The sequence below is a fragment of the Pectinophora gossypiella genome, chromosome 6, assembly GCF_024362695.1.
Source record: "Pectinophora gossypiella chromosome 6, ilPecGoss1.1, whole genome shotgun sequence".
Lineage (NCBI taxonomy): Eukaryota > Metazoa > Arthropoda > Insecta > Lepidoptera > Gelechiidae > Pectinophora > Pectinophora gossypiella.
The window spans coordinates 14,658,726-14,671,097 of record NC_065409.1 but is presented as its reverse complement, the minus strand read 5'-3'; the positions used below and the strand labels follow the sequence as shown (position 1 = coordinate 14,671,097).

At 40.0% G+C, this 12,372-nt stretch overlaps 1 protein-coding gene across 9 annotated transcripts in view; it reads right to left on the bottom strand.

Annotated features, from left to right (window-relative positions):
• Window positions 1-12,372, bottom strand: part of LOC126367741 (E3 ubiquitin-protein ligase HECW2) — a 126,607-nt gene that overhangs the window by 103,972 nt on the left and 10,263 nt on the right. The window contains exon 1 of one of the 9 annotated variants that reach the window (XM_050011443.1): window positions 11,761-11,796. The exons of the other annotated variants lie outside the window; for them this stretch is intronic. The gene's annotated coding sequence lies outside the window, so the exon portion shown is untranslated. Of the gene's footprint in view, window positions 1-11,760; window positions 11,797-12,372 lie in introns of those variants that run through there. 9 annotated transcript variants of the gene reach the window in all.

Here is a 12,372-nt window from a genome sequence, read left to right as displayed (position 1 = left end):
TTTTCTGAAGTGTCAAGATGAAAATTTCTTTTCTATAAGATCAAAACTGTCTCAGTCAGAAAATGTTTAGTCAATAATATAAGAACTACGAATATTGTAAAAGCGAAATCCAATTTCCACGTCACAATATCAATCAACAGCGGCTTGTTAATCTTCTTTGATCACGTTTTACGCATATCGCGCAGCTATCCATATTCCATACCTATCAGCTTTTATAACAGGAAACGCCTGTACTAGCACATTAATTATATTGTGTACTTGTGCTTGGTAGGTGCGCGGTAAACATCTCATTCTTGATCCTTTGATTGATTCTGAATGAGTGACGTGCCCCGTGTATACAATGCTTGTAGCAGGAAGTGAAACCAGTCTAGCTTCGCCAAGGACGCTAATGTTGAAACTGGAATTGTAATTCCATTATAAATATTATAATATGACATATCTTTTCCCACTAACATACCTATTATTAAAAATATGGCGTCGTTTGATACATTCTTGAACGTTCCCAGCCAAGTGCTGTGGTTTATTGAAATTTTAATGATGTATGAGTATACTTCAGTTGTAATTTTTATTTCAACCTCATAATTAATATCGCTATCAAGCCCTCCTAGGTCTTCTGTTACGTAATGATGTAACCATATCATCTCCACCACTACCATTATAGACAGCGATATGGTTCATTATCTAATACTTTGGTCTAATAGAAGGGTCGGTGAGGTGCGGGTACATAGTTCATCTTGCGATGAATGTACCTCTGACTACCCCATTGGGATATAGTCGTGAGCTTATGTCATGTGACATCTCCACTCCTAAGCTAAACCATAACTTCTGTCAACTTAGGTTATGTAAATCACAGGTAAACTTCCGACCTTGAGTAGTGACATGGTAACCCACTTATGTCTACGTGCCAACGCATGTTTCTCCGGGATTACGGCTAATAACGCCACAGCAACATCTGGCGTACTCCTTTTATTTGATCACTGGACTATTTGTCTCTATTTCTAAACAAGGTAACCCTGAGCCACATTTTTTGTGCCAACCGAAACGGACAATGCTATTTTTGTCTCAAAAGGTAACCTCCGAATAAAAATGTTTTAAAAGTCTAACATGCTATACGCTCCTTTACTGCACACTAAAGTAGAATTAATTGGGGGTTTTACGAAGCATAGTTCAGCACGCCATTTTAAAGCGGGCTGATGCAGGCTTCCGCATAGTACTCTAACAAAGTATTCAACCAATTATCAAAGTCAAAATCATTTATTAATTATGAAAGATGAACTTATTGACTGTTCTTGAATGTAAGTATGTCATTCACAGTTTGTCGGAACATGATATGAACTCTAACTTGACCTGACGAATCCTGCTGCACTGACCTCGGAAGTTCAAAATAAATTAAAAATAGCTATCCGTCTGATAACCCGCGTCGAACGCCTTAAAAGACTTGTCTCATTAATAATGCGTAAAACCAAGTTCCCAGGCAGAGTGCGGAACGTGCGGAAGACAGTCGAAACGCTCCGGATACTCCGGACGTAGCTTGACCATTCTCCAGAACAAATAACCAATTCGAATCTTTATAACGATCAGCACAAGAGATCTCATTGGGAAACAACTTTTCGACAAAAAAATCTACGCCATAAGTCTTGTGGCTTGTTCGCTATTGGTTGGAAACGGTAACAAACGGAAGCGGCCATAAGCCGTCGGTAAATTCGTGATCTATGATTGACTACGCTGCATAGCGTTCCAAAAATAAAACTGTAAGCACGATTTCCAATTCTTGTAACAGTATGGTGTAAATGCCAGAACCATTATCATTTCGTGTCGGTTGAACTGCCTTGCAGATCCGTGTGCGACCGTTGACCTGGATTCGTAAATATCTACATGTTGCACTGCGCGATATCATATCAACTATCGGCCCTATTTGCGGATCTGTGTTCTAGAAACAGAATAAATGTGGAGACTTCCTGACGTGCAGAAACAATGCCTCATTATAGCTTGATGTTGCCACCAATAAGTGAACTAAGGAAGTCGATATCTATTAGCTCGGCACAATAGGTGAGCGACATCCGAAGCTCGTTACTGGCACTCGTTTCCGTTGGCGATTTGCAACAAGCGAGTAACCAAAGGTTTACTAAACTATCGGTAATCTACTCGGCGGGGCAGTCGCCACTGCCAGCGCTGACGCCATGATACCAATGCGTCCAATTGTTTGGGTACTATAGCGCTATTAGAAGCGTAAACATGCGCGGCCTTGACAGCGGCTTGTTTACGGATGCTAGACGTTTTGGCAAATGAACTCAGATACTAATATAGGTATTCATTTAATAAATTGGCTATTGTTTTTCGTTTCACATTACATTGTTGTTGCTTCTTTTTAATTTAATTACATCTTCTATTTCAAAAACAATTCGACTAAGCAATAACTCACGCAATCGCTGCATAACTACATTTATTTGCCAACACCAAATACATAACCATAAACCAATGCAAATAAAACGTGGGGACGCATCTCCGAGCGAGCTAGTGATCCGTGCCAGCAATCCGTAGGACATAAAGTAAGCAAACATGATTTGTTTTTTATGCAAACAGTGTAGTTGTATGGCCTGTACAGCTTTTATCTAAGCACGCCACCGCACCACCTACATGGAGACGGCACTATGGTGCACTCTAAACATTTGTCATGTCAATATTTGTCGCATGCCCCCGCGCGTGTTGCAAGGGGCCGCCAGCGATGCGTTGTCGCCGCACGGACCATTGACACGAGGACTGACAGCAGAAACTGAGATCAAAGAACTATTCTACTTAGCTCTATTAAAAAAAAAAACATAAACTCCCGACTATATCCCCACTGGGGTAGTCAGAGGTACATCCACCGCAAGATTAACTAAGTACCCACACCTCACCGAGCGTTCTATTAGACCAACGTGATAAGTGGTGAGCAATAAAAAAAATTCTAAAGTCATTCATTTTCAATGTAGGATCATCAGAGACTCTTATTGAAAATCGAGATTCTATTTAGTTTAGTAACTAAACTTTCTTCTATTCTACAATGATTCAAAATATCTACCACCATGTCGTAATATGACTGAGGTGAAGAGGCGTAAGAAATTCCTTATCAACACGTATTTTTACAATAAGGTATGTGACCTAACCTGTACTGGGCTGGTTATCCCTTCGCCGGTGGGAAGGTCAGACAAGCAGTCGCTTCTGTAAAAACCGGACTTGTCAAATTTTCAGGTTAGGTAAGCGGATTCTGTGAAAAACGGGATAATGCTAGAGAGATGATGATGATGACATAAGTAATACTACATTACATATTAAATTACAAACACAATTCGTCTTTAGGTATGTTGGAATGAAACTTCAGAGACTTTAAAAAATCTACAATGAGGTACTTTTCAGGCTACGTTCCCCAAAAAAACTGTAGATGGCGCTGTACAGTTTTGTCGTCGTTTAACCTTCTAATTTCATGGATAACAGACATAATGCATCTTTTATTTTGTTTTTGGGTATAAATGATGACCCATTAATATTCTGATCAAAATAAAAAGAAGCAATGTAGGTAGCAACATAATTATATAGGTACGTATCTGATCCAAATATTAAGCAACAATTATTTTTATACATGCCTCTGCCATTACATTATCATCATCACCATTTCATCATCATCAGGCATTTTCTGGGTAAGCTCGTTCCAACGTCGATCTCTTCTTCTTGTAGAAGAACGAAGTCAAGAGCAAACCCATCTTAATTAAAAAAAAAAAAAACCTGCCCATTAACGTCCCCACTGCTGGGGCACGGGCCTTCCCTATAGATGGATAGGGAGATCGGGCCTTAAACCACCACGCGGGCCCAGTGCGGATTGGTGGTTATTAACGACTGCTAATGCAGCCGGGACCAACGGCTTAACGTGCCTTCCGAAGCACGGAGGAGATCGAGATGAAAACTTTTTTTTTTTGTGGTCACCCATCCTATGACCGGCCTCTGCGAAAGTTGCTTTACTTCAACAATCGCAAACCGAGCGCGTTTACCGCTGCGCCACCGAGCTCCTCCATTACATTATATTTTTGTATAATTATGTACCCGAACAATGAGAAAATAGATAATTATCACGTTAAAAATCTGAGCAGCGCCATCTATATTGTTTCTGGAAAGTCCCTCATTAAAACATACGAACAAAGATATCGTCTGGAAACCTCAACAAGTGAACTCTTGATCGTTGATTTAATGAATATATTTTTACAGAGGAGTACGTTGCGCGACGGAAAACGCATAATGACTTCCGTCCGTCGGTCAGCGAAAAACATCGAAAATAAATCGCCCATTTAGCAATATCACCAAGAATAAAGTCTCTCTCTCTCTTTATTTAAGAGCTGCGCTCTTGTCGGTGGAGTAATCGCTATTCCTCTCTTCTTCCCGCCAAATCCTTCACCTCCTGATACGACACGACCTGCACCTTCTCTTTTATTTGTTTCATGAATGTTCTCCTAGTAGACCTAGGAATAAAGTGAAACTCTGCACCCAAAAGAATAAAGTGAAACTCTGCACCCAAAAAGTACCTAGTCATCACATATTTAACGGCCTCCGTGGTTCAATGAGCGTTGGCCCTACGATCCGGAGGTTTCGGGTTAGAATCCCGGTGGGGACATATCACAAAAATCACTTCGTGAACCCTGCTTAGGGCATCGCAGGCTGATAACGCAACGCGTCTCAGGCCACATCTTTATCAGATGATTCAAACAGCGTTTCTGTGGCTAAGATTTTGGTCGACAATGAGCATGCGATATCTGTCATTTTTGTAATAAAAAAACCGATCGTAAAATTGAAAGCTCGATCAGATGTAGTAGAGTACTTAGTTCATCTTGCGATGGATGTATTATATAGATATTGGATGTATGTAGTATGTAGGATATAGTCGTGAGTTCATGTGTAAAATCGCATTTCTGTCTGCACAATAGCCACAAATACACTAGTGTAAATCTAATGAGGGATCTTAATTGTACTTATCATTCCGGCCAGCAGTAAATTTTCCAATCGTGCATCATTTCCAGTGACTTTGATAAGCGGATATGGAACTGCGCTCGACATAGCGCAAGTGGTCCACCGTCCATCGGCTCGCGATTCTAATCTGATATATCCTGCGGGTTTCCTGCGCACACGCAGCCACGACCGGAACCGGGGCACTCTCCACTCGTAATAAATAAATCATGCGAGTTTCCACCATAATCTGACGCACTGGCTAACTAAACTACTCTCTGAAAATTTGAAAAATTGAAATTGAAACATTAAACGCTGTCATCGCGTTATTCAATTCGATTAAAACAATAATTAAAAGCAAAGGAATGAAATGACCTGCCGCCGTCTGATTCACCCTAATTACAATCTTGGAATCTTCAAAACTAAAGGGAATAGGCATTTACTAGAGAAGCGTGCATCACCTTAGGGTACATCTTGGCTTACCATTACACTTAATGGTAAGCGAAGATGCTTTGACCGCAATCTCACTAGAATATTATAATAATATTCCCTTCGGAGATATGGAAGTGTTTTTCCAATAAAATCTATGGAATGTTATCAGCTAATACTGCGTAGATCTAACGTACGAGCGAAGAATTATAACAATACTCATTGGTTAACAAAAACAGTCTGCTTCATAATATGCAGTTTATACACGAGTGTGTTTACAATCGACGGCAAAGATAAACACGAACACGCCAGACCCAGGGACTAATCATCAGATACATTAATTGCAAATTGCTGAAGCAAACAAAGTGTGGCTGATTATATTTCCTCGAATTTTACCCAAGGCTGGCCAACATAAGAAAGCAGAAATTGACAGCCAAGCTTCGTAAACAGAAGCATACATGAGCCTAGTCAGTAATCAGTCCACATCCTCTTTCAAACCGCTACTAAATGCGCGAGTTAACACCTATTGTTTCGTGCGTACGGCCTCTTCATTCATAACACCTAACATATCCATTCAAAATTTCTAGGAAAGCTCCTATTGTTCAGTTCCGCGGACGGCACCTTTGGGTACCACTCGAGTCAGGAATATCTGCTAAATATTTTCCTTGAAATATAATTTAGCAACCCTCGAATGGAGGAAAATTGCAAAGGAGGATACAATGTTGTTTACAAAGTGGCCCCGCAATATTACACACCCATTCACGTGTGTTTGCGCATGCGCACATTCACATATAAGATCGCCTTCATTCAAAGAACTGGCGAGAATGGTATAATGCGTAGTTTAGTGTTCCATGCTAGGTTGCCCACGAGCATGAATGATGATGCTACTTACTGGTCACAGTCCAGAACCCCGTCATGGGAACATGGCAATCTGTTCAAGTTACAAATCGTAAGGAAGATGTGTGGGGCCACGCTTTATGATTACGGATGTAACAAAATAAATATAAATTGCATTCGTGGGAAACCTCATTTTAAATCGCTACTGATATTATTAATTGAAAAAGCTAATTGTACGTACTTATATGGATACTTTACTTTTTATACAATTTAATAGTATGTAGGTGGGCACATCACAAAACATACAAAAAAGGATAATCATCGTAAAGATAATTGAAGTCTCTACATTAGCCAAGAAAAAAGTCTCCATAAACGAACGTTGCAAAAACGTTCAAAAAAACACGTTTTATGTTAATTGCAAATCATTACACCATGTTTGAAATGGAAAAACGTCAAGCTAATCATGTTTTAAAATATATCAATGGGACCGACCCTGTCCGTATAGAGATTCCAAATACGAGCTCATAAAGAATCGTGACTATCGATCGAAGACAAAACACAGCGGGCGGTGATGTCCTGTCGGTTAATTGGACAACTCACCTTTTAAGGTGCATTTTGTTTAATGTGGCCGAACGTCACGATTTCGACCTGCCCGATGTCACAGGAAGCAGGGCCAAAGACGCCAAAGAGGCAAGGGGAGTGGGGTGACCGCTACACGATATCCCTTTTACGCGGACCAATTAACGGACCCCGTCCGACCGGATGTGCGTACACACATGCATTAGCACCTCTACCCCTCACTAATCTTTTTATGGACATGAGAAAAAGGTCTTGAGAATAATTTACTCAGCAAAATTGTGTCACGTCCTTAGAGCCGATATGGGAGCGATTTGTTTGGTACGTGATTCTGTTGCCTGGATTATTAGCAGTCGTCCTTGGTGCTAGGATCCAGTTCATCTATGGAACACGAGGCGATAAAACCTCATGAGCCCTTGCAAAGGACTTATGCATGCACTTGTAGTCACTGCACGTTTTTGTTTCAAGGCAGCAACATTTCGTAATGGAAACTATTCATGTGCATATAAAATACATTTAACGATATCGTAAACGCTCTTCCTTTAATGACGCAAAATTCAAGTTTATTTAAAGACTTGGCATGTTGGAATGTGACATTGTAGTGAAATGAAAATAGGACATACATAAGTATGTGGGGATTTCTACAGTTTAGACATTCCAGGTCACTGAGACATTGACTAAGAATTTCTATTTGACGTTCTTGACATAAAGGCTTGATTTATTAGCAGGTAAATACGTCGTAAAGGAAAGGCCACCGGCGTTAGTACATGCATTATCTAAATAAATATCAGGCCTACAAGCAAAGCAATTACTGCAAGCTTCAGTATTCTCGTAGCTATAAAATGGTCATCAACATTTCGCACAAGGCACTCCTTTATGTTCTCAGATACTAAATACGGTCTACAGACACCTTTTCTTACTTCGTGGGAATATTTCTACTATTGTTTATATTTATAGGTGTAGACTGTAGTTAACGCTTAGTGAAAGAAACTGTTTCTAACTATTATTAGAGCCCCTTAAAGAAACCGGAAGTACAGCCCGTGCCGCCAATTATGGAAGCAAGGTATGGCGGACGTATGCCACTTCCGTTTTTGCTTGAGTGAGTTTTACCCTCCGAGGGTTGTTCCGGAAGGGACAAATATTAATAAAAGCTTAAAGTCAACCAAACCTTTGTTCCGGTTTTAACGTTTCCGGTTGACATCGTTATGATTGCGTTCCTTAGTTTACAGTTGGTAGTATATATACGTAAACAGAACTGTCCTAACTAATAGGACAAGTAATATGAATGACAACTAACAGCTACTTTTGATACTAAGTTCTATGATGTATCTGATGAATCTTTTGGCGACAGGTCCTTACCCCATCGCCACGCGAGTTGGTACTTTAAATCAAAAGATATTAGAATCATTATTTATTAATGAACTGACAAATACAATGTATTACTCTACATTACGTAAAATCTAGATGAGTCCAGGATCATAAGTTCTAAAGCTTAAAACAGTATGAAAGAGCAAAACAAAGGGCTCACAATTTATTTGAATGAATGAATGCTGTTAAATTAATGAATACCAAGTTCAAATAAATATCTTAAAGAGGGTTCGTGTACGCAGCAGCGTTCGCGAGAGAACAGCCCATTACCGGCCGATCGTATAAACTTCGAACATAATTTATCGTTTCCTCTCAATGTTTTTCACTCACCAACAATACCTCCGCTCTTGGTGTGATGTTAATGTCTTTACGACGTGTCAAGGAGTAATTTGGTTTAACGAGTGCATCCAATTGAAATAAAAATTACACCATCATCATTCAAAAGCATTATCGGATCGCGTGATGTGCCAAGATTTAGGGAAATGGGAAATTAGATTATGGTTACAGTATATCTGATTGGAGTGGAAACCTCGTAATCTAGTCTTAGCGTTGAGGTAATTAATAATCTCTTGAGACTTAGCGAAGTCGCTGTGTCTAAGCTTAGATCGTGAGAAACAGTCCGATGGTTTCTTTCACTTGCCGCAACACTAGTTGACTAATGACAGTTTTAATTCCCGACGAAACATCGTGAGAAGTTGGCAATCACAATACCAGTGCAAAGTTCAGCGAAATCTTTGGAAGCAAAAACTTGGAATTTAACCAGCTGCAAAGTTCCGCGAAGATTCCGCTAATGAATTAATGATTCTTGTTGCACTTGAAAACAATATGCCATAAGGCCCGTATTGGTGTTTTTTAGCCGCCATTGAGTTTTTACGGTCCCTCCGGGCACTGCTAACGATGAGAATTTCTATCATTAAACAATTTACTTCAATTAAATAGTAGCAGTGGTAGTTGGAATTAGTTAAAAATATGATATGTGTTAAGGGATCCTGTTACTCAATAAGCAGTTTCTCTTTTCCGGTGAAGAAATAAAAACAAAAAAGTTACGCAGACTGCAACGGATAGGCAAAATTTTAAGAAAATTGTAGCAAACAGTTGAATCAAAGCATCAAGATGTATTAGCGAAATTTGGTAGGCTATAGCCTGTGCCATATTAAGGGCCTTTAACGGCTCAATAAAACCCTGACACCAGAGTTGATACTGTCGATCATTGACCTTACAACCCACAGAAGAGTACACAAAGCAGCGAAGTTTTTACACCGCAGAAAACTGTGAATTATGGAATGTGGAATAAAAATAAAATGCAATTACAGGGATAAAGCAGAGGCGCAGGCGTCGCGAAATGAGGGCGTGTCGGTTTAATTTCCGCCGACCGCCGTCCGCCGCCGGAGGCCGTTTATGGATAGCTGTTTCATAACTATTGTCCATTTTTATTATATTATCTTGTGGGTCCAACCCAATGTGTGTGGCTTTTTCGTTTGTTTTTTCTTTGGAGTTTTCTACCACCTCTTCTTTGAATGGTCTTCTTCTATCGTGTGGGTTGTGAGGTGGATGACCATCCTCATCAACCCTGGCATCAGGGTTATTATTGAGTCACCAAAGGATCGACATGACTCATGTAACGACTATGAAGTTGAAGTTATAGCATTTAATTTTACTTACTTAAAGGTTTGATAATACTAATGTCTTTGATGTAGTTTTATATCACGATTCGGATTAATTTCGTAAAATGGCTCGCGCTGAAACAGTCCAATAGGCCACTGCGACCTTAAAAGACATATTGTGACCATATCACGTTTCGGACACATTACGTGTATATTATATAGAAGATATGTGCACTTCATTAATTAATACCGGTACCGGACTTCCACCAATGAGTTATTAATTTATCTTAAGTGCAGTTTTCACTAACACAGTTGGCTCGACCATTATAGACGGCGATACGGCTCACCTATCACGTTGGTCTAACAGAAAACTCGGTGAGGTTTGCGTATTTAGTTCATCTTGCGATGGACGTGTCTCTGTGTATAATGTATATGTAAACGTTTAATGATATGAGAAACTAAATGCATGATTACTTCATGATATGGTCAAACGTTGGCAATATAACGTAAAATTAGTAACATTATCCACCAATAGTGGCGCTGGTGTCGATTATGTTTAAAACTTGATTGGTATTATAATCGATGAATCAATGTGATTGTACATTTTCCATATCGAATAGGTACATAATTTTGAGCCTAAGAAATGAATCGACTATTCGCATTTTTATTACACCACATAGCATGGACACCGCCTATATTAACGATATGGCCAAACGTTTATTGATATATCATTAAACGTTGACGTTTCAACGATATGGTCAACTTAAGTTGGCCATTTCATGAAACATGACCATTTCATGAAATGGTCGAACACATCATGAAATGATCAATTTTACGATATGGCCTCGTGTACACTTCATTTATTAATTTCCCCAGGTGCTTCAGTGTCTCTGAACTTCGTGCCTTAATTAGTATATTGCTCAGTAATTAAATGAAGTCCACTTTCTTTTTGCAGCAAAGCTATAGCTATCAGCTAGAGTACTTGTAACATCAACGTAATGGGATGATAGGGAGTGTCCCTGGGCGTGTCAGTTTAATATCCGATGCTAGTCTGTAATGGATGGTTGTTTCATTGGCCCCTTACCATGAGAGAATTAAGGAACTAACTAACCCAAAGCATGCGCACCCTTCTCACGACTTGCAAGGGTTAGTTGTTAGCTGGTGACTGGTACAGAAGAGCTTTTTGAAATACCAAATGGTTGATTGAAGAAATTGGTTGTAACAGATGTGCAGCAATATTTTATTAGCAGTAAATGAAATGTAATAATTAAATAGTCCATCTGAAGCGGCCTCTTCAGTAGGTATTTTTTTAAGTAGCTTTAGTCGAGCCTATTAAACTAACTTTAGTAACGTGTAAAATAAAGTGCCCAGATCAATATCGTAAAACAAACAAAATGGGACTTCATTTTAAATGCGACACATTTTATAAGGAAAAAAATCGCAAGATACAATCCCAGGTAGACGCCGCTTAGCGCCTCCTCCGAGGTGCTATTGTGAATGGCGCCTAGAACTGACCATTTTAATGAAAAAAAAAATACATCTGTCTAGTCGTTCTCTTTCTCATTACTTCTTACTACAGTATTAACGCAGTTTTTAACATAAATATACGCATTAATTACACATCTCTTATAAGAAATTCTAGCCGCAAATTACAGTTGTAAGCCGGCAATAAAAGAAAGTTGAGCGTTAGAATATTATCAGTTCCACAAGTTTAATATCTTTAAGTTACAGTGAAAGTGGCAGCTAATCACCTACAATGAGTACCTATTGCCAAACAAATTGTGCTAGTTATTGAAGAAGACTTACTGGCGGGCTACACCTACCACATTTATATTACGTGGGCTCCCACCTACAAGTCAACCCACTGCCGTATTTTTCGTTCAATACATGCCTAGCCTACGTGACACTTCACCTAGATGGCCTAGGCCTCGTTATTTCAGTAAAAAAGAAAAAAAAAACAGAATAAATCGCTTACCGTAAGTCAGTCCAACAACGTCAAGAGTCCGACAACGACGGCTTTCCCAAAGGCAGGTTTTCTAGCAGTCCAATGTCTTAGAACTCACTTCAAATTTTGTTTTACAATAGAAACTGGTGTTCAATCACTTCAGTGTCTGATACCGGCAACGTTAACACGACAACGCGCACGATTTTCAAATTTCGAAACGTCAAAACTTGAAATTGGAACGTGCGCTCGCGTGCTGGCGCGCTACTTGACGCGACTGAGCGTGAGCGGCGAGAAGGCGGCACGCGCCTAGTGGGGGCTTCATTCACAAAACGAGTGGCGGGGAGCGGCGCGCGGGGCATTTGGCCTGCCCGATCGGCTCATTCATGCGATTACAGAGTTGGTGACCCGAACTCCATTCGCCACCGGCTCGAATCCACCAATGTGCAATTCACCGGACCTTATACCGATATACATCTATCTACCGGACCTTATATCGATATCTTCTATCGTGTGGGTTTTGAGGTCGATGACCAACCCCATCAATCCAGGGTTATTATTGAGCCGCCAAAGGCCCCTGACATGACTCTCATAACGACGACTTACCTATTTACATCAGTAAGTAGTAACCGGGACCAACGGCTC